Source organism: Elephas maximus, chromosome 13 (genome assembly GCF_024166365.1).
Source record: "Elephas maximus indicus isolate mEleMax1 chromosome 13, mEleMax1 primary haplotype, whole genome shotgun sequence".
In the NCBI taxonomy this organism is placed as follows: Eukaryota; Metazoa; Chordata; class Mammalia; order Proboscidea; family Elephantidae; genus Elephas; species Elephas maximus.
In genome coordinates, this window is record NC_064831.1 from 27322204 (window position 1) to 27349560 (window position 27357).

At 39.9% G+C, this 27357-nt stretch overlaps 1 long non-coding RNA gene across 1 annotated transcript in view; it reads left to right on the forward strand.

Annotated features, from left to right (window-relative positions):
• Nucleotides 1-2682: 2682 nt before the first annotated feature.
• LOC126087691 (uncharacterized) overlaps nucleotides 2683-27357 on the forward strand; it is a 34623-nt gene continuing 9948 nt past the window's right edge. Inside the window, exon 1 of the long non-coding RNA XR_007519825.1 lies at nucleotides 2683-3392. This is a non-coding gene — a long non-coding RNA (uncharacterized LOC126087691). The remainder of the gene's footprint in view (nucleotides 3393-27357) is intronic.

Sequence of the window (27357 nt, forward strand, 5' to 3'; positions counted from 1 at the left end):
GTCACTTTCTGTCTCTTCATGGGTGCATTTAGGCCATTTACATTCATTGTAAGTATTGATAGGTGTGAGTTTATTGCTGTCATTTTGTAGTACTTTTTTTTTTTTTTTTTTGTGGTGCTGACACTTTCTTTGTTCCTCTTACTTTCCTGTGCTGAATTCTTTTTGTTTGTGGGTTTCTTTTTCATTTGTTTTGTTTTTGTAGATTCTGTTTTTATTGAGACTTTCTGTTTTTATTCTTTATTTTGATGCGTAGGTTTGTTAACTATCTTTGTGGTTACCTTGAAATTTACCCTTATCTTCCTAGGTTTGAACTAGTGTATTTGCCTTGCCTTCCTCTCCATTAGAAAGTTGTGTACCCACACTGTTTATTTCCTCTTTTATTGTTCTGACGTGGTTGTCATATACAGATTAAACTCTGTGTTTCCCTGTTGTAATTCTTTTGGTTATAAGTAGTCCTTGAGAGTTCATTTCCTAGGTTGGTATCTGGCTGGTACAATCTCGCATCCTAGATTCAGGCTGTGGTCTGATGTTGTTTGTTCTCAGAGTGAAGGACTCCCTTTAATAATTCTTGTAAGTTTTTATATATTCCCTTAATTTCTGTTTATCTGGAAATGTCCTAATTTCACCATCATATTTGAACGAAGGTTTTGCAGGATATATTATTTGTGGTTGGCAATTTTTTTCTTTCAAGGTTTTATATATGTCATCCCATTGCCTTCTTGCCTTCAAGGTTTCTGCCAAATAATCAGAGCTTAGTTTTATTGTTTCTCCTCTGTATGTGACTTGTTTTTCTTGAGCTGCTCTCAGGATTTTTTCTTCAACTTTGGTTTTAGCGAGTGTGATTATGGTATGCCTTAGTGATTTTATTTTGGGCTCTTCGATGGCACTGGGCCGGGGGGGGGGTTGGGGTCCTGCATGGGGTTCGTTGAGCTTCTTGGATGGTCAGCTTGTCATCTTTCATGATATTAGGGGAGTTTTCTGTCAGCAATTCTTCAGTAATCCTCTCTGTGTTTTCTATTTTCTCCCCCTTTTTTGGAACTCCAATCACTTGCAAGTTTTTCTTTTGAGTGTATCCCCTATCCTTCTCAGGGCTTCTTCATTTTTCTTCGTTCTTTTTTCTGATTTTTCCTCAAACAAAGTTGTATCCAAGTGTTTGTCTTGAGTTTTGCTGATCCTGTCTTCCATCATTTCAAACCTGCTCCTCAGGCCTTCTATGACACTGTCCATGTCTGAAATCTTGTTTTTTATCTTTTGGACTTCTGTTTTTGTATGATTTCTAGTTTTTAATTTATTTTAGCGTTTTGTTCCTGTATTATTTTCCTGAATCCTTCCATTTCTTTGTATTTTCCCTGAATTTATCTATTTTTTTCTTTTTTGTCTTCTTTTTGTTTCAACTCTTGGGTCGCTCTGAATATTAGAGATTTGAATTCCCTGTCAGTGCCTTTTCTTCTACTGGAAAGTTATCTGATGTTTTATTGTATATGCCTACTGAAATCATCCTGTCCTGGTTTTTTATGTTTTGTTAGTGTCTCCTGTCATCAGGACATTCAGTAGTTATTTTCTTCGTTTATTGATTGTAGATCTGTTTTTTTTCCCTGCTTTATTGTTTTATTTGGTTATGTCTGAGCAGGCTGTCTGTGTGTTCTTTGTTTTTACTCATCTGTGGTCACAATACTTTTCATCTCCTTGTCCAATGAGCAGGGCCAATTGCTCATCTATGGTGCAGCAGGGCAGGCCCAGCTGAAGCGGAGGGGCTGAGATGGGTTGTTTGTGGCACATATGAGGGCCAACAGGGTGGGCCAGGAATCAATGCTGGGGGCATTCCCGTGGGCTGTGCCTGTGCTGCTCGGGGGTGTGATGTTCTGCACACGGTGCAGGTAGGCAGGAAGGAGGGGGGAGGTTGTGATGTGTGGAGCTAGTATGGGTATGGGAAAGAGGAGAGAGAAACAGGAGTCAAAAACAAAAAACAAAGAGTGCCCAGGGACCTTGCCATTGGAATGGAGAGATGAGAAACTGAGAAATAGAGAAAAACAAAAAGGAAAAACAACAACAAAAAAAAAACAGAGGTGGTTAAAAGAAAAAAATCTAGATAAAAATTAAAAAACAAACAAACCCCAGAGGCTCCACCAGTGTGGCTGCAAAGACTGGAAAGCGGCTCCCATGCTGGGCAGTATAGCCTGGTAGAGGGGTTATAGGGTCACACAGTGCCAGGTATTCAGGAGACATGAAAAGAAGGTAAGTATGGAGAGACAAGAACTGAGACATGAAGAAAGACAAAAAAGGAAAAAAAGAAAAAAAAAAAAAAGCCCCCAGGGATCCCACTGATGCAGCTGTGCAGACTAGGGAGATGGCTCCTAAGCTGTGCAGTGCAGCCCGGCTAGAAAGGGCTCCCAAGCTGCAAAAAGAAAAATAAAGCAAACCAAAACAAAGGGGGAAAAAAAAAAAGCCCCAGGGATCCCACCAGTGTGGTGTCACGGGCCGGGGGCATGATTCCACAGTCCGGTGGCACTTCCCAGCCTTTCAAGAGGAAAGGTGGCACACTGGGCCAGGTGTTTGAGAGAAAGGAGGGGGAGGTGGTGGGAGGCATGAAAAAAACAAAAGAAAAAGGCAACATCAGCAACAGAGGGCACTCAGGAAGCCAACCAGTGTGGGCGGGGTGAATCCAAGCAGCCTGGGGTCGAAGTAGTGGAAGGCTGGGGGTTGGAGGGAAGAAGGGTGGGAGTTAGGAAAGCATATATCGCTGGTTACTGGATGCTGTGTCTACTGCTGGGAACTTTGTGAAGCTGCTTTCCCATATTCCCTGTCCACCAATCTCCGATTTGGTTGGGGTGAATTCAAGCGGCATGGACACAATACTTCCTGGATGGCTGAGCCACCATGGCCAGCTAGAAAGCATGGAGGTAGAGCAATGGGGAAAGGATAGGGGTGGGAAAGTGTGTATCACTGGTTACCAGGTGCGCTGGCTCCTCCTGGGAGCTCTGTGAAGCTGCTTTCCCATGCTCCCTGTCCGCCAATCTCCAACAGGAGTCCAAGATGGCAAATCTGTGCTATGTTAGGTGATAGGGGACCTCTGCACGTGTCTCTCCTTGCTCTCTGTTCTCTGTCAGTTTCTTATTCCATTCGATGCTTAGCTGAGTTCTTTACCTCTTCATTTGACACTTTGGGTTCCAGGATTGACATTTGTCTCTGTTTTACTTTTTCAGGTCTTTGCTGTGGAGGGACAACATGGTGCTTCTGTTTATGGTGCCATGTTGGCCGGAACAGCCAAACAAAATCTTATCAAGAATGTGGTGATAACCCAGGCAGGGACAGATGCAGCACATCTGAGCACTCCTGACCTCAGACTCCAGAATCCCAAACAAGCAAACTGCCAGTGATGCTGTCTGTGCAATGTAAGGCTTTAAGAAGTTCTGACAAGTCCTATTCTTCTTCCTGTGCCACATTGTTGTTGTTAGGTGCTGTTGAGATGGTTCCAACTCATAGCGACCCTATACACAACAGAGCCACATTACCATTCCAGAAAAATAAACACCAAACATACATGATTCCTTTTAAGGGAATGTTTACAAGAATTTAAGTTCTGGAATGAAATTAACCATCAACAAAGCATGCCTTCATCTGGTAGGAGAAAGTAGAATCAGTGCGATTATAACACCCTCAAGGTTTTCAGTGCCATGAAAGACTAATTTACACACTCCAACTCCACAGTCTGATTTAATATTTATTCAGTGTCATTCTGATAATAAGTGTAGTTCAGGGACTAAGATTGCGAATCTGACTTTAAAACAAAACAGTAATGATTTCTTATGGGGTTTGTAATAATAAGATAGGAAGAAAGGCCTAGAGATCTACTTCCAAACATCAGCCAATGAAAACCCTATTGATCACATGTAGTTGCTGTTAGACGTCATTGAGTCTGATTCATAGCAACCCTATGTACAACAATGAAACACTGTCCAGTCCTGTGTCATCCTTACAGTCGTCATGTTTGAGCCCATTGCTGCAGCCACTGTGTCAATCTGTCTTATTAAGGGTCTTCTTCATTGACCCTCTACTCCACCAAGCATGATGTCCTTCAGGGACTGGTCCCTCGTGATAATGTGTCTGTTGTGGCTTGAATTGTATCCCCCCAAGATGTGTCAGCTTGGCTAGGCCATGATTCCCAGTATTGTGTGACTGTCTACTATTTTGTCATCTTATGTGATTTTCCTCTGTGTTGTAAATCCTACCTCTATGATGTTAATGAGGCAGGATTAGAGGCAGTTATGTTAATGAGGAAGGACTCAGTCTACAAGATTATGTTGTATCTTGAGTCAATCTCTTTTGAGATATAAAAGAGAGAAGCAAAAAGAGAGACAGAGGAACCTTATGCCACCAAGAATGAAGAACTAAGAGGGGAGTGTGTCCCCGTGCTTAGAAAGGGGAAGATTGATGACAAAGACCTTCCCCAGAGCTGACAGAGAGAAAGCCTTTCCCTGGAGCTGGCACCCTGAAATCAGACCTCTGGCCTCCTATTCTGTGAGAGAATAAATTTCTCTTTGTTAAAGCCATCCATTTGTGGTATTTCTGTTATAGCAGCACTAGATAAGTAAGACAGAATTTGGTACTGAGAGTGGGGTGCTGCTCTAACAGATACCTAAAATGTGGAAACAGATTTGAAACTGTGAATGAATAGAGGCTGGAAGTGTTTTAAAATGCGTGATAGTAAAAGCCTAGAATATCATCTTAAGGAGCCTGTTGGTGGAATTATGGACATCAAAGACAATTCTGTTGAGGACTCAGAAGGAAGTGAGGATAGCTGTAACTCTGGAGATGGCCCAGACAGTGAGAAGCAGCAGCAGAGAAATGGCAGCAACAGCACTAGGAGACCAGTGTGAGACAGCGCTAGAGCCAACACACGGAGCAAGAGAGCTGAGTGCCTTTGTACGTGAGGCTTCCTGGTTGAGTGGGGTGCCTCCAAGCACTTATTGGTGTCTAGGCTTGCTGAGCTATGGAGCAAGAGAGCTGAGTGCCTTCTGGTTGAAGTTTATTGGTGGAATGGGGTGCCTCTAGGCACTTATTGGTGGAGCTAAAGAGCTTTGGAACACTTGCCCCAGCAGGGCAGATGTGGGCAGCAAGGCCTGAGGGGCCAAGAGGCCAAAGAACCAGGAAAAAGAAGCTGAAGAGACAAGGAACACAGGAAGCAGAGCTGCCTCAGTCTCAAAGGGCAGGACCATGACCTCTGGAGTTTGTAAGGGTGGAGCCATGGCCTCTGGGGTTTCAAAGAGTGGAGCCATGGCCTCTGGGGTTTCAAGGAGTGGGGCCACAGCCTCCTAGGTTTTGAAGAGTCACATTTTCACCAACTGAGTTCCGGAGTGTGGGACTGTCTTTCACAAGTACCAGTGGGATGGGGCCAAATCTGCCCAAAGCTGTGGAGGCAGGGCTGCCATACCCAATGGGCAGAAGAATGGAGCCTGCCAGGGCAAAGGGGGTATGGTTGCCAATCAGGTGGAATAGGAGAATGGGGCCACCCAAAGCTGAGGGAGCAGAGTTGCTGTTCCACTGGGTCTGGAAGGTGGAGCTGAAACCCAGGGCTGAGGGGCCTCCAGCGAGAATCCAGAGAGTGTGGCCAACACCCAGAATCTGGAGGGCAGGGCCATTGCCTAAATGCTTCCAGGGAACGGAGGATTATTTTCAAGCCTTGAGAGCTAATGTAATGTGTTCAGCTGACTAGTTTGGTGCCTGTTATCTCCTCTTTCCCTCCAGTTTCTTGCACTTGTAATGGAAATGTCTAGCTTGTTCTGTTCCACCATCATACTTTGGAACCAGATAACTTGTATTCTAGATTTCACAGATGAAGGGGAATTTTTTTAATTTGGGACTTGGAGTTGAGTCAAGACTTTTGCTATGATATGATAGGGTGAATGTATTTACATGTGGCAAGGACATGAATTTTTGGAAGCCAAAATGTGGAATTTTATGAATTGAATTATGTAGGTCAACTTGGCTAGGCCATGATTCCCAGTGCATGATTCCCAGTGTCATGTGATTATTCACCATGCTGTCATCTGATGTGATTTTCCTATGTGTTGTAAATCTTACTTCTATGATGTTCATGAAGCAGGATTAGAGGCAGTTATGGTAATGAAGCAGGACTCAATCTATAAGAGTTAGGTTGTGTTTTGCATCAATCTCTTTTGAGATATAAAAGAGAGAAGTGAGGAGAGAGAGAGGGGAATCTCATCCCACCAAGAACGAAGAACCAGGAGGTGAGCAGGTCCTTTGGACTTGGGGTCCCTGGGCTGAGAAGCTTCTAGGCCAGGAGAAGATTGATGACAAGGGCCTTCCTCCAGAGCCAGCAGAGAGAGAAAGACTTCCCCTGGAGCTGGCACCCTGAATTCAGACTTCTGGCCTCCTAGACTGTGAGAGAATAAATTTTTCTTTGTAAAGCCATCCACTTGTAGTATTTCTGTTACAGCAGCACTAGATGACTAAGACAATGTTGAAAGTAGCTCCTGGCTTCCAAGGAGCATTCTGGCTGCACTTCTTCCACGACAGGTTTGTTTGTTCAGTCCATGGTATATTCGATGCTCTTCCCCAACACTAAATTCGAAAGCATCAATTCTTCAATTTTCCTTATTCATTGTCCAGCTTTCATGTGCTTATGAAGTGATTGAAAGTACCATGACTTGGGTCAGGTGCACCTTAGTCCTCAAGGTGACACCTTTGCTTTTTAACACTTTAAGGGATCACACATGGATCCCCAGCTGATTATAGGAATGGTACAGGACCAAGCACCTTTTCGTTTTGTTGTGCATGGAGTTACCATGAGCCAAGGGCTGACTAGACAGCAGATAGCAACAACAAAAAGCTATAAGACAACAGTTGCTCAAAAATTAGGAAGGGATAAATGAATTTAAACTGTATTAAGGTTTTTTGCATCATCCAGGAAGTGTTAAAAGCACTTTTTTTCCTTTGCTGTCTACTTTAGCTTCCTACCTCCTTGGTGATTTTCTTGGTGTTTATTCTACTTGGGATTCATTTAGCTTTTTGAATCTGAGCAGTGTATCTTTCATTTGTTTTAGAAAAAAAGCAGATGTTGTTATTGCTTCTATCCCATTCTCTTCTTCTCCTCCTTGTAGGGGAACTAACTCATCCCTGTTTTTCTGAGACTTTCCTGGTTTTATCACTGAAACTCCCATGACCAGAAACTTCCATAGTCCCAGGCAGAATGGGGTGGTTTGCCTGGGACTGTCTCAGTTTTAAAATCCAAAATACCACATTCTTGGACACCATCTCAGTCCTGGGTAATCCGAACAGTTGGTTAATATTGGTATGAAATCTAATTACCATAGGTTAGACCTTGTCACCACACCTTTCAACATTTCACCACTCTCTTAACCAGAGGAAGCCAGCACTTAATCTCTCTTACTGTTTTCTAATAGGACTTCCTTCCCACATGCTACAAATTGGTAAATTCTTGTAGGGGAAAAGCAGGGGTGAATGTGGAGCCAACCCTGTTGTACATCCCGTCTCTTGGGGCTAAGAGCCTTTCAAGTCCTTCCTGCATCTACTGCCTCCATATCTTGAAACAATTGTTTTATGTGTTATGTCTAGCATTTATATTTATTTCCTGTTAGTCCTGTAGGGTAATGCTATTCAGCTATATGCATCCCCTCCCTAATGGAATCAGCTTTGCTCTTCCCGGAAGCATGCTGGGGATAAATTCAGGATGGACTTGGGCTAAGGTACAAGGCCAGGAGTGGCATGACTGGGCCAGCGGCCAAGGCTGAAGAATGTCTTAGCAACACAAAGGAAAACATCTGGGCCTGGATGTGAAGTCCCTGGGAGCAATGACTGCCCAAGGATGTGGGAGGAAACAATGAGCCTTGGTTCCAACTGGAACAGCATCTAAGCTTGGGCCCCTTGCTAGATGGTTGCGAAAAGTACTCCAGCTGGCCGCCACTGGAGAGCAGCTGCTTGCCCATGTTAGTAAGTTTGCCTGAATAAACGTATGAATCTGGAAAGGGCTATGTGTCAGTTCTTCAGATTATCTGCCAGGATGCACAGCGAGGGTCTTTCCTTGCTGGGGCTGTCCCCCAAAAGTCCAATACAAGCAATTTGTTCATAATTGTATCTTAATTAAAGCCTTTGTATTATTATGTATATAGTGGTTTTATATATTATTAAAAAAAAAAAAAGTTGCCATTGAGTTGATTACGACTCACATCGACCCTATAGGACAGGGTAGAACTGCCCCATAGGGTTTCCAAGGAGTGGCTGGTGGATTCCAACTGCTGGCCTTTTTGTTAGCAGCCTAGCCCTTAACCACTGTGCCACCAGGGATCCTTATATATAATTAGTGGCTATAATTTTTAGAAATAAAATAGCTTAGAATATAATTACAAATTATTTTAAAATGTCTTTAGTGTTGGAAGGAGAGTGAATGAGGGTAGATTTAGTACTAGTTATCAGAGAAAAATACAAGCTTAGTAATTGGTAAATTTATGAAGATGACCACAAGTAGAAAAGAGACATAGATAATCAAAAAGATCAGAATGGAGGGGAAAGATAAAAGAAGAAAAATGTGATTAAGTCAGGCAACATGAAGAAAATAATAAAAAGAAAAAAAAGTAAACTGTAATACAAGAAGATTTAACCTACATACTTCCCCCATGTAAATTCAAATATCACTGATTAAAATGTTCGCTTTCAATCTGGATCAAAAATTAAAATTCAGTTGTGTAATTTTCCATTTAAAAGTCCAATTAATTACCTTAAAAATAAGATGAAAACGTTTTGCAAAAATTTAAAAGGATCAAAAATTAGAAAAAATTAAAATAAAAATATGAACAAAGATGTGTTGTCCTGTTATGAAAGAAATACAACTGAAATGCATCCAGCTGGACTATTAAAATTTTTAAAAATGCATTTAGATTTGGTAATTTTACTTAGAATCAATTCTAATTAAATAATCCAGAATTTTTTCAGAGATCTGTGTACAAGGAAGGCAAAACAATTTGGAGATAAACGAAAAGTTCAATAGTGGTGTAATCACGATATAAAATTTGGTATATTCATAGAATAATTAGAGTTTTTAAAGGTTAGGCTCTAGATAAATTATTTTTACATTGAAAGGGTCATGATTTAATGAGAAACATTTAAAGTATATATACAAGATTGTGCCAATTATTAAAACTATAAAGATACAAAAATATGCATATAATAAAAGATATGCAAAAATATTAAGGACAGTTATTTTTGAATTATGGGAGTTTTTATGACTTTTTAATATATTTCGGCATTTTTCAAGGTTTCTACTTTAGTATGTATTACTTTAAAGATCACATAGAACGGTAAAAATATTTTAGCAAACAACTGGATAGAATCAAACAGAAATGATTAGACATAAGGAAAGAACTCAGAGCACTGACTTTAATGCATGGAAGGGGCTGATCCTCCTCTAATAGGATGTTTTACTGACAAATTCCATAAGACTTTTAACTCAGGACTTCAAGCCTTTCATTTTGGTTCAAACCCCTGCTGAGAATTTGCATTTCCACCACAGATATACTGAATGAGAATCTACATTTTAACAAGATCCCAAGGTGACTCTTATGTATAATAAATTTCAAGACCCACTGGTCTACTAGTGATTCCTAAGCAGCAGCATTATCATCACCTGGAAACTGGTTAGAATTGCAAATTATCTTCAGAAGGAACCAGTATGTAGCTAGCTCTAACTCAAACAAGTATGAACAATAAGACAGAAGTATTTTCTCACAAGAGAGGAAATCTCTTAAGTGAGGGTAATGGAGGGGGCCTGGGGTTGAATGATTCAGTACAGTGGTGTCGTCATTGACCAAGTTTATTTTTGGCTCTCATACTGTCATCCACAGCACGTGCCTCCATCCTAAGACTGAGTTGCCTCCTGGAGGCAACACAGCTGCCCACAGTAATTGGGAATAGTGCTTCTTTGTTCATACACGGAGATATCAAGAAAGATTTTCCCCTGCTCATAGAATTTGCCTTTTCTTTTGGTCTGACCAACTTGCTCATCCCAGGTGACTAATCATTGATCCAATAATGTTTCCTGGAAAAATGCCATTTGCTGATGAGCATAAACCATGGTTGGATGCAGAGTAAGAAAGCAACATTGCCACCTAAATCTTCTAATAACTCGTTATGGATTCTATTTTCTTGGATATTATTGTAATTATTTTGTGCCTGAGCCGGGCACTCCTCTGTGAAACAATGCTTTGTATCCCAAATCAGCCTGAGGGATCACCGGGCTGACGTGCAAATTCCTCAAGAATCCTGGCCTTAATTTCCCCATCTAATCCGTGTTAGGAAACCCTGGTGGCATAGGGGTTAAGTGCTACGGCTGCTAACCGAAGAGTCAGCAGTTTGAATCCACCAGGCACTCCCTGGAAACTCTATGGGGGCAGTTCTACTCTGTCCTATAGGGTCGCTGAGTCAGAACCGACTCAATGGCACTGGGTTTGGTTTTTTTTGGTTTTAATCCGTGTTAGGGAGCCCTCATGGAGAAATGGTTAAGAGCTCCGCTGCTAACGCAAATGTTGGGAGCTTGAATCCCTGAGCAATCCTCGGAAACACTTATGGGGCAGCTCTACTCTGCCCTATAGGTCCTTATAAGTTGAAATTGACTCAGCATTAATGGGTTTTTGGTTTTTAGGTAAAAGTTTACAGTGCGAATTAGTTTCTCGTTCAAAAATCTTAAACAAATTTGTTTATGACATTGATTGCAATCCCTTCAATGTGTCAGCAATCACCCCCTTTCCACCTTGGGTTCTCCGTGTTGATTTATCCAGTTTTCCTGTCCCTTCCTGCCTTCGTGTGTTTACTTTTGAGCAGGTGTTACCCATTTGGTCTTGTATACTTGATTGAACTAAGAAGCACATTCCTTATGTGTGTTATTATTTGTTTTATAGGCCTGTTTAATCTTTGGTAGAAAGGTGAACTTTAGTTCTGAGTTAGCATGGTGCTTGGGGCCATAGAAGCGGGTGTTCCTCCAGTCCCTGTCAGACCAGAAAGCCTGGTCTTGTTTTGTGAATTTGTATTTTCTTCTACATTATTTTCATGCTCTGTCTGGGATCCACTACTTTGATTCCTGTCAGAGAGGTCAGTGCTGGTAGCCAGGCACCATCTAGCTCTTCTGTGCTTAGGCTGGTGGATGTTGAAGTTCGAATGGTCCATTAGTCCTTGGAACTAATATTTTCCTTGTGGCTGGTTTTCTTTATTCTTTGCCCCGGATGGGATGGGACCACTAGATGTATTTTAGATAGCTGTTTGCAAGCTTTTTAGACCTTGATGCTACTCATCAAAGTAGATGGTAGAACATTTTTTTATGAGCTATGTTATGCCAATTGACCTAGATGTCCCCCGAGACCATGGTCCCCAGACCTCAACCCCAGTAACTTGGTCCTTCCAGGTGTTTGGATGTGTCTAGGAAGCCTATATGACTTTGACTTGGTCAAGTTGTGCTGACTTCCCCCATTGTGTATTGTTTTTCCCTTCACCAAAGGTAACACTTGTCTACTATCTAGTTAGTGATTTCACCTTTCTACCCACGCCTTCCCCAGTAAACATCAAAAGTTTTTTTTTTTCTTTTCTGTGTATAAACCTTTTCTTGAGTTTTCATATTAGTGGTCTCATACATTATTTGTCCTCTTGTGACTGACTTATTTCACTCAGCATAATGCCCTTCAGATTCACCCATGTTGTGAGATGTTTCGAGGATTCATCATTGTTCTTTATCATTGCATAGTATTCCGTTGTCTGTATGTACCACAATTTGCTTACCATCCAACTGTTGATGGGCACTTAGGTTATTTTCATCTTTTTGCTTTTGTGAATAATGCTGCAATAAACATGGGTGTGCATATTTCTATTTGTGTGATGGCTCTTATTTCTCTAGAATATATTTCCAGGAGTGGGATTTCTATATCTAGCTTTTTAAGGAGGTGCCATATTGTTTTCCTAGTGGTTGTACCATTTTATATTTCCACAATCAGGGCAGCCTATCCAACATTTGTTATTTTCTGTTTTTCTTATTTGTGCCAGTAATGTTAGGGTGAGATGGTATCTCATTGTGGTTTTGATTTGCATTTCTTTAATGGCTAATGATCACAAGCATTTTCTTATGTGTCTGTCAGCTACCTGAATGTCTTCTTTGGTGAAGTGTCTGTTCATATCCTGTGCCCATATTTTAATTGGATTTTTTATCTTTTTGTTGTTGAGGTGTTGAAGTATACTATAGATTTTAGATCCATATTTGTGCCCTTTCCAAGGAAAGATGATTCAACAGAATGAGGAAATTATCCAACAATATCATTAATATCACATGCAAGTAAATTTTTGCTGAAGATCGTTCAAAAGCAGTTGCAGCAGAACACTGACAGGAAACTGCCAGAAATTCAAGCTGGATTCAGAGGATGTGGAATGAAGGATATCATTTCTGATGTCAGATGAATCTTGACTGAAAGCAGAGACTACCAGAAAGATATTTACTTGTGTTTTATTGACTATGCAAAGGCATTCAATTGTGTGGATCATAACAAATTATGGATAAGATTACAAAGAATGGAAATTTCAGGACACTTAATTGTGCTCCTGCAGAACCTGTACATACATGAAGAGGCAGTAACTCTAACAGAACAGGGGGATACTGCATGGTTTAAAAGCAGAAAAGGTGTGTGTCAGGGTTGTATCTTTCACCATACTTATTCAACCTGTATGCTGAGGAAATAATCCAAGAAACTGGACTATATGAAGAAGAATGCAGCATCAAGATTGGAGGAAGACTCATTAACGACCTGCAATATGCAAATGACACAACCTTGCTTGCTGAGAGTGAAGAGGCTTTGAAGCACTTATTGATGAAGAGCAAATGCTGCAGGCTTCAAGTATGGATTACACCTCAACATAAAGAAAACAAAAGTCCTCACAACTGGACCAGTAAGCAACATCATGATAAATGGAGAAAATATTAAAGTTGTCAAGGATTTCATTTTACTTGCATCCACAATCAATGTCTATGGAAGCAGCAGTCAAGAAATTAAACGACGTATTACATTGGGCAAGTCTGCTGCAAAAGACCTCTTTAAAATGTTAGCAAAGATGTCACTTTAAGGACTAAGGTGCGCCTGACCCAAGCCATCGTGTTTTCAATCACTTCATATGTATGTGCAAGCTGGACAATGAATAAAGAAGACTGAAGGAGAATTGATATATTTGAATTATGGTGTTGGCGAAGAATATTGAATATACCATGGACTGCCAGAAGAACAAACAAATCTTTCTTGGAAGAAGTACAGCCAGAATGCTCCTTGGTACCAAGGATGGCAAGACTTCATCTCACATACTTTGGACGTGTTATCAGGAGGGATCAGTCCCTGGAGAAGGACATCATGCTTGGTAAAGTAGAAGGCTGGCAAAAAAGAGGAAGACCCCCCAAGGAGATAGACACAGTGGCTGCAACAAGGGGCTCAAGCATAACAAAAATTGTGAGGATGGCACAGGACCGGGCAGTTTGTTCTGTTATACATAGGGTTGCTATGAGTTGGAACCAACTTATGGCACTTAACAACAACAATGCTTTGCTTATCTGGTGCCTCTTTCCTTTCCATATAAAGTTGGTAATTAGATTTTCCATCTCTTTAAAGACTGCTGTTGGTATTTGGATGGAGATTGGATTATATCTGTAGATCACTTAGGGTAGCATTGACATTTTCACAATGTTGAGTCTTCCTATCCATGAGCATTGTATGTTTTTCCATTTATGTAGGTCTCCTTTGGTTTCTTCCAGTAGTATTTTGTAGTTTTCCTTGTATAGTTCTTTTACATCCCTGGTTAGATTTATTGCTAAGTATTTTATTTTTTTTAGGGGCTATTATATACATGTGTGTGTATATGTTACATATGATATATATATGTATAAATACATATACATATATACATATATGTGTGTCATATATGTATGTGTGTGTGTATGTATATATATAAAATATCATATGTAATAGCCCTTAAAAAATAAAATACTACCTGATCTCAGAACCTACTATACAGCCATGGCAGTCAAAACAGCCTATAGACCAATGGAACAGAATCAAGAACTCAGATGTAAATTTATCCACCTATGATCATCTGATCTTTGACAAAGGAATCAAGTACACTAAAAAGGGAAAAGGCAGTCTTTTTAACAAACAACATTGGCAAAACCGGGTAAGTCTCAGTTGCTAACCAAAAGGTCAGCAGTTCAAATCCAACAACTGCTCCTTGGAAACCTTATGGGGCAGTTCTGCTCTGTCCTAAAGGGTCACTATGTGTCAGAACTGACTCAACAGTAATGAATAAGGATAGGATCATATGTGTGAATAGGGATAGTTTTACTTCTTCCTTTTCAGTTTGGATGCACTTTATTTCTTTTTCTTGCCTTGTTGCTCTAGATAGGAGTAGTGATAAAGGTCATACTTGTACATGTTCTCAGAGGGAATGCTTTCAGCTTCTCCCCATTGAGAATGATGTTGGCTGTTCGTTTTGTATAGATGCCCTTTATCATGTTGAAGAATTTCCTGCCTATTCTTATTTTCTTGAGAGTTAATTTTATCAGGAATGGGTGTCGGACTTTATTGAATGCCTTTTCTGCATCAACTGAGATGATCATGTGACTCTTTTCTTTTGTTCTATTTTTGTGGTGGAGAATGTTGATTGATTTTCTAATGTTGAACCATACTTGCACACCTGATATGAATCCCAGTTGGTCGGGGTGTGTTATTTTATTTTATATGATGCTGAATTCTATTCACTAGTATTTTGTTGAGAGTTTTTGCATCTATATTCATGAGAGATATTGGGCTGCAATTTCGTTATTTTTTGATGTCTTTGTCAGGCTTTGATATCAGGGTTATGCTGGCTTCATAGAGTGAATTCAGAAATATCCCTTTTTCTATGTTCTGAAATAATTTGAGTAGTACTAGTGCAAGCTCTTCTCTGAATGTTTGGTAGAATTCTGTGGTGAAGCCATCTGGCCTGTTTTTTTGTTGTTTTTGAGAGTTTTTTTTTTAATTACCTTTTTAATCTCTTGTTAAGGGTCTGTTCAGATTTTTTACCTCAGTTTGTGTAAGTTTAGGTAGGTAGAGGGATTCTAGAAATTTGTCCATTTCCTCTAGGTTTTCAAATTTGTTGGAGTATAGTTTTTCATAGTACTCTGTTATGATCCTTTTTATTTCAGTTGCGTCTGTTGTAATGTCCCACAGGGTAAGGCTTTCTCTGTCAGCTCTGGGGGAAGGTCACTGGGGTAGCCACGTGCCAGAGATTGTCCAGCCAAGTGGTACAGTACAGCCCACCAAGAAGGGAGGGGGCCATTGCATGGGGCTAGGTGGGTGGGAAGAAGGAAAGGAAGGAAGGGAGAGAGAAGAAACAACAAAAACAACAAAAGAAGAAAAAGAAAAAAACACAAAAACAAGAACAAACAAGAAATAAATAAATAAAATGGCACTGAGGGAGCCAGTTGGTGATGGTGATACAGACCTGGGGAGGCCGCGTGCAGTGACTCTCCAGCTGAGTGGTACAGAATGGCTCCTCGATAAGGGGCAGGGTTGATGCACAGGGCTGGGTGGGCAAGAGGAAGGAAAGGAAAAAGAAACAGAAAAAAAAAAGAAGAAAGCAAACAAACCGAAAAATCACAGTCTGTCGAGAGGGAGGGGATGATACACAGGGCTAGTTGGGTGAGAGAAAGGAAAGGAAGGAAGGGAAAGAGAGAGAAGCAACAAAAAAAACCCACAACAAACAAAATAAACAGACAAAAATGTCACTGAAAGGCCCAGCTGATGGGGGTGGGGTGGACCCAGGTGGCAGTGAGCTTGTGTCTCTCTGGCTGAGTGACCATGTCACATCGGAAAGCAGCAGAGGCCAAGTATAAGGAAGAAGTGTGGGGTCGGGGGTGGGGTGGTGGGACAGCATTTATCCCTGGTTACTAGATGCTCTGTGTCCTGTTGGGAGCTCTGTGGAGTTGTCTTCCTGTACTCCCTGTTCATAGTCCTGGGTGACTGAGGTCTAAGATGGTGAATCTGGGCAGTGGTGAGCTGGTGTCTTCTCCAGCTGAGTGACCATGGCCCACTGGAAAGTTGCAGAGGCCCCATACAGGGAAGAAGGGATGGGGGTTGGGAAAGCATGTATCCCTGGTTATATCCTATTGGGAGCTCCGTGAAGTTGCCTTTCTGTACTCCCTGTCTGCATTCCTTGGTGGTTGTAGTCCAAGATGGCGAATCTATGCCTTATTACCTGGTAGGGAACCTCCATTCTGTAGCTCTTCTTGTTCTCTGTCAGTTTCTTATCTCATTTGGTGCTTGATCGAGTTCTTTATTCCTTCTTTTGGTGCTTAGGGTTCCAGGATTGATGTTTCTATCTGTTTTACTTAGTGTTTGGGTCTTTGCTTTAGAGGGACAGCATGGTGCTTCTGTCTATAGTGCCATGTTGGCTCCTCCTTATTTGATTTCTTGACTGCTGCTTCCATGGGCATTGGTTGTGGATCCAAGTAAAATGAAATCCTTGACAACTTTGATATTTTCTCTGTTTATCATGATGTTGCTTATTGGTCCATTTGTGGAGATTTTTGTTTTCTTTATGTTGAGGTATAATCCATACTGAAGGCTTTAATTTTCATTAGTAAATGATTCAAGCCTTCTTCACTTTCAGCAAGCAAGTTTTTGTTATCTGCATATTGCAGGTTATTAATGAGTTTTCCTCAAATCCTTGATGCATTCTTCTTCATATAGCCCAGCTTCTCAGATTATTTGCTCAGCATACAGATTGAATAAGTACAGTAAAAGGATATAACCCTGACACACATCATTCCTGATCCCTGAACCACGTAGTGTCCCCTTGTTCTATTTGAACAACTGCCTCTTTGTTTATGTACAGGTTCGATGTGCATGAGTGCAGTTAAGTGTTCTGGAATTCCTATCCTTTGCAGTGTTATCCATAACTTTTTAGCATCCATACCATTGAATGCCTTTGCATAGTCCATAAAACACAGGTAAACATCTTTCTGGTATTCTCTGCTTTCAGCCAAGATCCATCTGACATCAGCAATGATATCCCTCATTCCATGTCCTCTTCTGAATCTGGCTTGAATTTCTGGCAGTTCCCTGTCAATGTACTGCAGTGATCATTTTTGAATTATCTCCAGCAAGATTTTACTTGTGTGTGATATTAATGATATTGTTCAATAATTTCTGCATTCTGTTGGATCATCTTTCTTTGGAATGGGCATAAATATGGATCTCTTCCAGTTGATTGGCCAGTTAGCTGTCTTCCAAATTTCTTGACATAGAAAAGTGAGTGCTTCCAGGGTTGCATCTGTTTGTTGAAACATCTTAACTGGTATTCTGTCAGGTCCTGGAAACATCAAAAGAACCTGGAAGGAATATACAAAGTCACTGTACCAAAAAGAATTTGTTGACATTCAACCATTTCAGGAGGTAGAGTATGATCAAGAACTGATGATACTGAAGGAAGAAGTTCAAGCTGCACTGAAGGCATTGGCAAAAAGCGAGGCTTCAGGAATTGATAGAATACCAATTGAGATGTTTTATGAAAAGGATGCTATATATATATACAGACACGTATATACATATCTACATATAATGCATATGAAGAAGGATACAATGAATATATATTACGTATAATGCATATGAAGGACAATGTTATTTGATATGTAAATAATTTGATTATAAATATTTTTAAAATGGTATTACAAATTGTGAATATTGTAACTATTATGAATATTTTAATCTTTTTACTATAAAGTTTATTATTTTGAGCTCTTCTTTCTAGTCAGTCTGAGTCTGCATTCCTTTGCTATCCGTCTCATGTCCATGGGTTTGGTTGTGATAGTACCTCTTTTATTTCTGATATTAGTAATATATGTTTTCTCTCTTTTTTTCCTGATTAGCTTGAGCCTGACTAGAAGTTTATCAATTTTATTGACCTTTTCAAAGAACCAGCTTTTGGTTTCACTGATTTTCTCTATTAATTTTTTTCTTTCAATTTCACTGATTTCTGCTCTAATTTCTATTATTCCTTTCATGGTTCGTACTTTGGATTTAATTTGTTCTCTCTTTTTGAGTTTCCTAAGGTGAAAAACCTTGAGAGTTTAACTGTAAAGTATACATGACAAGCTACTTCTAAAAAGAACCACTGTCAGCATCTTTGGTTAACACTTTTGTCTTAATCAGACCAAGTCTGCAATATTTCCTTTATCATCATTTCTCACAGTGTCACAGGGGATCATCTTGTGCATATCATATTACACGTGGGAGAGTATATGTGTAGCATAAGTGTTGACAAATGGAATTTCTGGATCAAAAGATACGTGCACTTTTAATATTGAGAAATATCACCATATTATACCAGCAGTGTTGACTAGGCAGCACAGACTTGCCTACACAATGTTACCAAACATTTTCTCTTTACCTCTAAATCACTTTTAATTTTTATTCTTTCAGTACATTCTCACTTCACTTAGAACACATAGGAATATTTTCACTTCCACCTAGAAATATGATTGCTCCTATTTTTCTTAAAGCATGGAGCTGTCTCTATCTTCAGATTTCCAGTTTTAGCAGACATAATTAAAAGAAATATATGACTTTCTTTCTGACTCTACCACAAGAAAAATCATTGAAAAGTATGATGGTAAATGTAACTGACATGTGACCCATTATGGAAGAAACAAAAACGAGGGATTAGGATAACTCTAAATTGGGATACTGAACCTAGCTCTTCCTTAGCAACAGCCAGTGGTTGCCTTGACAGAATTTGTATTTAAAACAATACACAGCTATTTTAACTAAACAAACAAAACTCTTACAGTTAACACTGTGAGGCCCACATAAAACAGATCCGTAAATTAGCCCACAAGCTTCCTGGTTGCATTCTGTACTCCAGAAATTCCAAACTAGTGTGGCAAGACGTGTACATGTGCCAAAGCACACTCGTGCTACTAATGGCTATGGGCATGTTGTTCTTTGTCAAGGCAGTCAGGGGAGGCTTGGGGAAGAGCCCCCACTGAGTCATCTCTGCTGTAAGCTGCTTCACCTAGGCTCTGAGGAGGGTGCCACAGGGGGACATGAGTCTAATGGCATACTACTGATTGCTACACAATGTGGAACACCTGGCACTCATTGCTCTGCCCCAGTGAGTCATAAGGAGCCTCAATCACCTGGAGTCTATTTCACTAGCCAGCTGCATAGTAGGCCACTTCCCATCATGAGTTGCTGGAGGAGCTTATATCTCAGGTGCCTAAAAAGCACAGTGACAGTGGGCAGCCCCTGTAGGACCAGTGGAAGACGGGTGGTGCCTGGAGGCTAGGTGGATTCTCCTACAGAGCACATTTCTCTGTCTTCAAGTATGTGCTGCCCTTTGAAGCTTGTGTGCACTTTCTGTAGCCTTCAAGCTAGCTGCAGAGTGACTGCTCTAACCATATGTATGCCATTTTGCAAAGCAGAGCTTCACAATTCATTTGATATATGCTATTTGAGATGAAAATATTCTATATGATTTGAAGTCCATTTGCTTTGTCATAAGAAATTTCAACATTATGACTGTTAATAAAATATAAGAAAGCTATTTGATTCTTTAAATATAATGCCAATTACAAGGTTTTAATGGTGCAAAATATGCTTTCAAAAGTTTATCTCCCATTTATGAACTGACTCAACGGCAACTAACAACATGCTAACCAAATATCTCGTCTACAGGAGTGTCCAGGAATTTGATGAGACTACTATTAAAAATTTCAATAGCAATTTATAGTGACATCTCAAATATAAAACCTGATATGAAAAACTCAAGCCCTTAAAAGCAAATTCAAGTTTCTAATTTTAAAATAATTTCCTAATAGTTTGTATTTTTTACTTTTAAATCGGAAAATAATAATATTTTTCTTTAACCAAGCCTGATACAAATACCTTAAGCAATCAGTGTCATCAATGATAATATTGTGTTCTCTGATGCCATATGAAAAATCTCGGAACACTCAGCTCAGCCCTTCTCCGAAACAGTGGCTACCTCGTTTCTTCGACATGCATAACCAAAAGGGAATCCTAAAGTTTCTCATCCTTTTGCTTTAGCTGCTTGATGTTCTGTGGTACATAGGGTCGTTATGAGTCGGAATCGACTCCAAGGCACCTAACAACAACGACGAAGTTACTCTTCTCCAAGGAGATCTATCCAACTATACTTATTTTCTTCACACACTAGCTATGGAGGTATGTCTTAATTACTTAGTGCTGCTGTAACTGAAACACTACAATTGAGTGACTTTAAAGAGCAGACTTTCTCTCTCATAGTTCTGGAGGCTAGAACTCAGACTTTAGCACATCGGCCAGGTCAATTCCTTTTGAGGGCTTTGAGAAAGAAATTGTTCTGTGCCTCTCTCTTAGTTTCTGGTGGCTGCTGGCAATCCTTGGCATTCTTTGTTGATTATAGATGCATCTACCTCTGCCTTCAAGGAGCTCTTGTGGCACAGTGGTTAAGTGATGGGCTGCTAACCTAAAGATCTGCAGCTTGAATCCACCAGCTGCTCCACGGGAGAATGATGTGGCAGTCTGCTTCCGTAAGGATTACATCCTTGGAAACTCTATGGGGGCAGTTCTGCTCCATCCTGCAGGGTCACTATGAGTTAAATTGACTTGATTGCAATGGGTTTGGGTTTGGGTATTGGTTACCTCTGTCCTGACATGGCATCTTCCCTCTGTCTGATTCAGTCCTGTCCTCCCCTTTTTGAAAACACCATTCAGAAAGGATTAGGATTGGGACCCACCCTACTCCTGTATGACCTTGTGTAATTTAACTGATTACAAAAGAAAATCCCTATTTCCAAACAAGCCACATTCACAGGTATAGGGATTAGGACTTCAGAATCTTTTGGGGGGACACAATTCAGTGCACAACCCTAGGGAAATAGCATTTGGACCAGTAGGACCTCATAGGGCGTGACACAGGCTTTGGTTACGTTCTAAGTATTATGGTATAAAATCGGAGAATTGAGAGCAGAGGCCTCAAAAGATCTTATTACTTAGAAGGTTTTCTTTGATTGTTGAGTATAAAATAGACTTTAGAAGGCCAAAGTGAAAACCTTGGAAACTGAAAAGTTGCAGTTGTTCCGGAGAAAGATAGTGGTTGAAGGAGGTGCCATGCTGTCAAATTCCAGATGTGTTTGAGGTAGAAGCTCTAGGATTTACTCATGGGTTGAATGAGGGTATAGAAGAAATACAGGCATTAACAGACTTGCAACTGACTGAATGTGGTGCCATTTACCAAAATGGGGAGCACTGGGAAGTCAGGTTTGAAAAGGAAAACCAATTTCTTTTTTTCGTGGAAATATTAATTCTACAGGGAGATATAATGTAACTAGTTTGGATAGTCACGTGATGGGAGAGTAGCTCCAGAAATATAAATGTGGGAGTCATTAACATACGGATGGCATGTGAAGTCATGGGATAAAGGAGATCACCTATGAGTGAATATAGATTAAGAAAAATAGGGAGTCCTAAACTATACCCTAGGGCAACCTAATCTTTGGAGTTAAGGAGGAGGAAAGACACAGCACATGAGTCTGAGAAAGACTGGCCTGTGTAGCAAGAGGAAATCCAGGAGAGGTGGGCTCCCTGGAAGTCAATGACATAAAGTATCTCAAGAAGGGGAATGACCAACAGTGCCAAATGAGAGATCAAGTAATCAGGGAACTGATGATCGACCTATTTGGTAATACAGAGTGCAGTGGTGACCTAAGAAAAAAGATTTCAACAGAACTACGGAAATGATTTTTTTTTTATTTATGGAAATGAAGACCTGATTAAAGTGTTTTCAAGAGAAATCAGAAGAAAATTGCAGATGCTTTGCTGCAGCCAGAAACAGAGAAACGCAGAGTGGGGGCATAGTTGAAGGGGATGTGAGATCAAGGGAGGGTTCATTTGTTTGTTTTTAAAATGGGAGAATTTATAGCTTGCTTGTAATAATTACTTAGCAAAACGAAACAGAATTGCACCTTATATGAGTTGCAGGGAGTACATATTTTAGTATTGCAGAAATAAATTAATTTAGATTAAAATTATCTCTGCCGTTCCGGTACTACTGTGAATGCTCTCCTCTTTATCAAGCACAATCTAATAAGGAAAAAATATCTTGAGTAATAAAATTAAAATGCAATGCCTATATATCATGGAGATTATTTGATATCTGTCGTGGTTCTTTCAGGTCAACAGTACACATTTCTGCTCTTGCTAAAATAGACACACACACAAAATATTGTATTAGCCAGCTATAAAAGTCAGCATTAATAAATGTTTATTTGAAATATTTACAGAAAATAAATGCAAGGCTTTTGATATATTTCCCTAAGTAACAAATACATTTATGTGGAAATTTCACTAAGTATTAACATGTAATCACAGAAAATGTGTTATGAAAATATACTGTCTTGGTTATCTAGTGCTGCTAGACCAGAAATACTACAGGTGAGTGACTTCAATAAACAGAAGTTTACTCTCTCACAGTCTGGGACACTAGAAGTCCAAATTCAGGACATCAGTCCCAGGCGAAGGCTTTCTATGTCGGCTCTGGAGGAAGGTCCTCCTCATCAATCATCCTCAACAGGGAGCTTCTTCCCCCAGAACCCTGGGTCCAAAGGACATGCCGTGCTTCCAGCACTGCTTTTCTGGTGGTATGAGGTTCCCCTGTCTCTCTGCTTGCTTCTCTCTTTTATCTCTTGTAAGATAAAGGGTGATGCAGGCCACACCCCAGGGAAACTCCCCTAACATTGGCTCAGGGATGTGACCTGAGTAAGGGTGTTACATCCCACCTTAATCCTTTTTAATATAACCCAATCTTGCCCCATTAACCACAGGCAGAGAGTAGGGTTTACAACACATGGGAAAATTACATCAATCATGAAATGGAGGACAACCACACAACACCGGAAATCATGGCCCTACCAACTTGGCACATATTTTTGGGGGACACAGTTCAATCCATAACATAAACCTTCACACACTTATTTTTTGTTTTGAAGGTAACATTTGCAAGGAAAATAAATAGAATACATAAATACTGTGAATACATGTATAAAAAAAATTTTAGTTGTTGAACTTCTCTGCTTGAACTACCCCCATATCAAAAAAAGAAAAAAAAAAAGTTAGCCTTCAAATAAATGATAATTATTATCATCCATGAGTCATGACAGAACAAATGAAATCTATCATAAATGCAATATATAAAAGTAGTTTCCAATTGTTTTTGCCAGGGCAAAAATCTATTTTATATATGATTCACACAGGAGAGTTGCTTAATTAGAAACTCCAGGTAAGATAAATCAGAAAAGATGTCAGTGTATTCTTCATTGCTATTATGCACTCAAAACTCAATGAGAAGATAATTATCTAATTAAAATTAAAAGTTAAATGGAAGTGTAAAAATCTGATTAAATAAACTGGCATATGGGAAATTCTGAGGCTTTAAACCAGAAAACTTTTATACACAATCTCGCTTTCTTTTTCCCCATAACTTGAAAAGCCTTCATATAGATATCAGATGTTTTTGTTTCTTTCTCATTGTATGGGAAACAAGGAAAAAAGCACACAAGAAAGAGCTGGGTTTTCAGTTGGCAAGTAGCCTTCCATGTGGAAGCAGAAGTTATAAATAGGTAAAAATACAGAGCCTTTTCAGAGAGATGATTATTTCTGCTAACTTTAGGTATTCAGTAAAAAATATTCTCTCTGTTGATTTTTCCTGGATTTGCATATCCCCTGTACAGAAGAACACCCAGGACAGGCTTCAGTGTTACCCCTATGTGTGACAGACATTGTCAATTAAACAACAACAAAAAAAATCTGTTGCTGTTGAGTCTATTCCAATTCACAGTGACCCTATAGGACATTGTAGAACTTTCCGTTTCCAAGGAGCAGCTGGTGGATTTGAATGGCCAGCCTTTTGGTTAGCAGCCGTAGCTCTTAACAACTGCACCACCAGGGCTCCAAACTGACATTGCCGATTACCTAGCCAATATCCATTCCTCAATTCTTCCTTGGTAATAGGACCATAGTTTTGTGTGGGGCGACATGTGTCCATTTAAGTGCTCATTTTCCTCTCATCCCTTGGGGCTAAAAATGATACACTTCTGCCAGTTTGATATTTGTGTTGATTTCTGCTGAGAGGTTGAGAAAAACTTTAACTTTCCTGATAAAAGGAGACAGATGCAATGAGCTTCTCTACTTTCTGCCTGCCTTGAATATGAAGATGAGGGTGGGAGCCACAGCAGCCATTCTGCAATCATGAGGGAATGACCAAGAGCCTCCCAGAGAAACTGCATGCTTAAATATGAGAATAACCGCTACTTATGGACTTTTCTTTTTTTGTAAATAGAACAAATACCTCTAGGTTGAAGCTGCTGGAAAAAGTTTTCTGTTACTTGGGACCAAAGAAATTCTGACTGACACGCTCTCCTGCTATTAATACAGCAGAAGTGTGAAACTGGCGTTCTGTAATATGAAATATTTAGATTCAGTAGTGTATGAGTCAAGGTAATGCTAGTTACTGCAGTAAGTGACGTCCCAAATTTCAGTGACCTTAGCTCAAAAGAAGTTTAGTTTTCATGCCCTTAAAGCTCTGTGAAGTGTGACGAGGGAGTGCAAATAGTGGTGATGGTGGCCTCAGCTCCTGCAGTCAGAGATTCAGGACCTGCCAGCCTTCAGCAAGTGACTTCTAACATTCAGGTAGCAGAGGGGAAGAGAACGTGTAGAGAATATAACTCATGAGAGGATTTCACATGCTATCCTGCAAGTGGCGGCACACATTGCTTCTGCCCTCTCCAGCAGCAGGAACCCAGTACCTGGAACCACCTCACTTTGAAGGAGGGCATGTAAGGAGCCCTGGTAGCACAGTGGTTAAGAGCTCATGCTGCTAACCAAAAGATCTGCAGTTCGAATCCACCAGCCGCTCCTTGAAAACTCTATGGGGCAGTTCTACTCTGTCCTATAGGGTCGCTATGAGTTGGAATTGACTCTACAGCAACGGGTTTAGGGCATGTAAGCTAGATGTGGACACAGGAGGAAAAGGAAACATTTGTTTGGTAAATAGCCAATTTCTGTCATAAGTAACAAGTAGAGTTTTGATGTGTCTGTCAACTTTTTCTTTTGCTAAATATCTCACTGTGTATCTGTCTGCACATCCGTCCGTCTGTCCGTCCGTCCGTCCATCCACCCACCCAGCCATCCAACTGTTTATACATCTATCTATCTAATCAACTATATATTTTAGCATCTGTTGGGCATCATTTTGTTCTAAGCATTGTGTTAAATGCTTTGCATGCATTTGTTATTAATCCTCTTAAACATCTTATGATGTAGGTACTGTCATTGTCTATATTTTCCTGATAGAGATACTAAAGCTCAGAGAGTTTAAGTAACTTGTCCAAGAAAACAGAGTCAACAAGTGTTGAAGATAGGAATCTTTCTTTGCCCTGAAACATCTCTATTTTTCAAGAGCACTGTGGAGGCTGATTAAGTGTCATCTTCATAGAAAGACTAGACAATATGGATCGATTTCACCTGTACAATAAATGGAAACCTTGGTGGCGTAGTGGTTAAGAGCTGTGGCTGCTGACCAAAATGTTGGCAGTTCAAATCTACCAGGTGCTCCTTGGAAACTCTGCGGGGCAGTTCTACTCTGTCGTATAGGGTTGCTATGAGTCAGAATTGACTCCACGGCAATGGGTATGGTATGGGTACCATAGACACTGTCAGGTTCTTCCTCCCAAGTGTCTCTTCCCTATATCCATCTGCCCACTGTCTTGTATGTACTTCTAGAAACTGAGGTAGTTTTCAGGGTTATTATAGATGAAAATGTTTTTATTTCTAAATACTTGGTTCTACAGTTAGACTCAGATGTTTCTGCTTTATTTGAATTTATTTCATAAGGAATTAGGCAGTAACTTGATGGTTTACATCATACCTGATCCTGATAAGTATTATTGCCCTTGGAGATAGCACTCTACTTGAGTCCTATATGAAATGGAACTCAGCCAAATGCAGTAATGATTCCATAAACTACCAATTAAAGCCAATCTGCTGCCTGGTTGGTGAAGCACCTTCCCCTTCCCTTAGCTGTCTAATTCAATAAATTGGCCTCTTCTTTATGTTATCCGAAATGCTATGCTGTTTACGCAGATTGACCTCCAGAAAGGTTCTCTGCTTACCAAAAAATCAATTATCTGCAAAATTACAATGATCTGTTCTCTTTTACATACATCTTACTTAGTCTCACTTCTCTAAAGTTAAAATGTAGCATAAATTAGGCCACACTGTGGAAATGAGTAATGACTTTTCATTTGGCCTGTCAAGTTATACTATATAGTTTATGAAGAATAATTTGCCTTTATTACTGTTTTAGACATCTTTAATTAATCTATTCTCCAGACATTCCAATGAATTTGGTAAATGTTAGCATCTCAGCTTCATACATGTCTGACCTGAGTGAAACTGACACTGAATTACTTAGAGATATTCAGGTTATTGGTAGTCTAGAATTTCAGCTTATAAAACCAGGGCTTAACCTCTTAATTTTAATGATTTCAAGTCGTGGATACTTATAATTCATGCATGCATTTTAAAAATTGGTAACCAAGTCAGGTGAAATTTACAGGGGGTAATTGTCAGTGCATTAAAAAAAAATGTGTTTTCTATTGCAGTATAATTTATATACAGTAAAATGTTCAGGTCTTAAGAATACCATTCAATCAGTTTGAGAAATGTACACATTCTCGACACTTAAACTAGAATATTTCCATCATGCCAGAGAGTTCCCTTGTGTACCTCCCAGGTCAAAACCCCTCCCAAATCACCAATATGATTTCTAGCATCGTGGTTAGCTTTGCCCATTATAGAATTAGATATAAATGGAAACGTGCTGTATACACCTTTTTGCTTCTTGTTTCTTTGATTCAGGAAAGAGACTCATCTGTGTCGTTACACGTGTCATCAGTTTGGTTCTCTTTTTATTGCTGAGTAGAATGCTGCTGAGTACTGTATGGATACATAGTGCTTTGTTCATTCTCCTGTCGATGGACATCCAGCTGTTTCTATTTTTTGGTGATTATGAGTAAAGCTTACATAAGCATTCTTTTTTTTTTTAATTAATTTTTTATTGTGCTTTAAGTGAAAGCTTACAAATCAGGTCAGTCTCTCATACAAAAATTTACATATGCCTTGCTATATACTTCTAATTGCTCTCCCTCTGATGAGATAGCACAGTACTTCCCTCCCTTCCTCGTGTCCATTTGGGTAGCTTCTGGCCCCC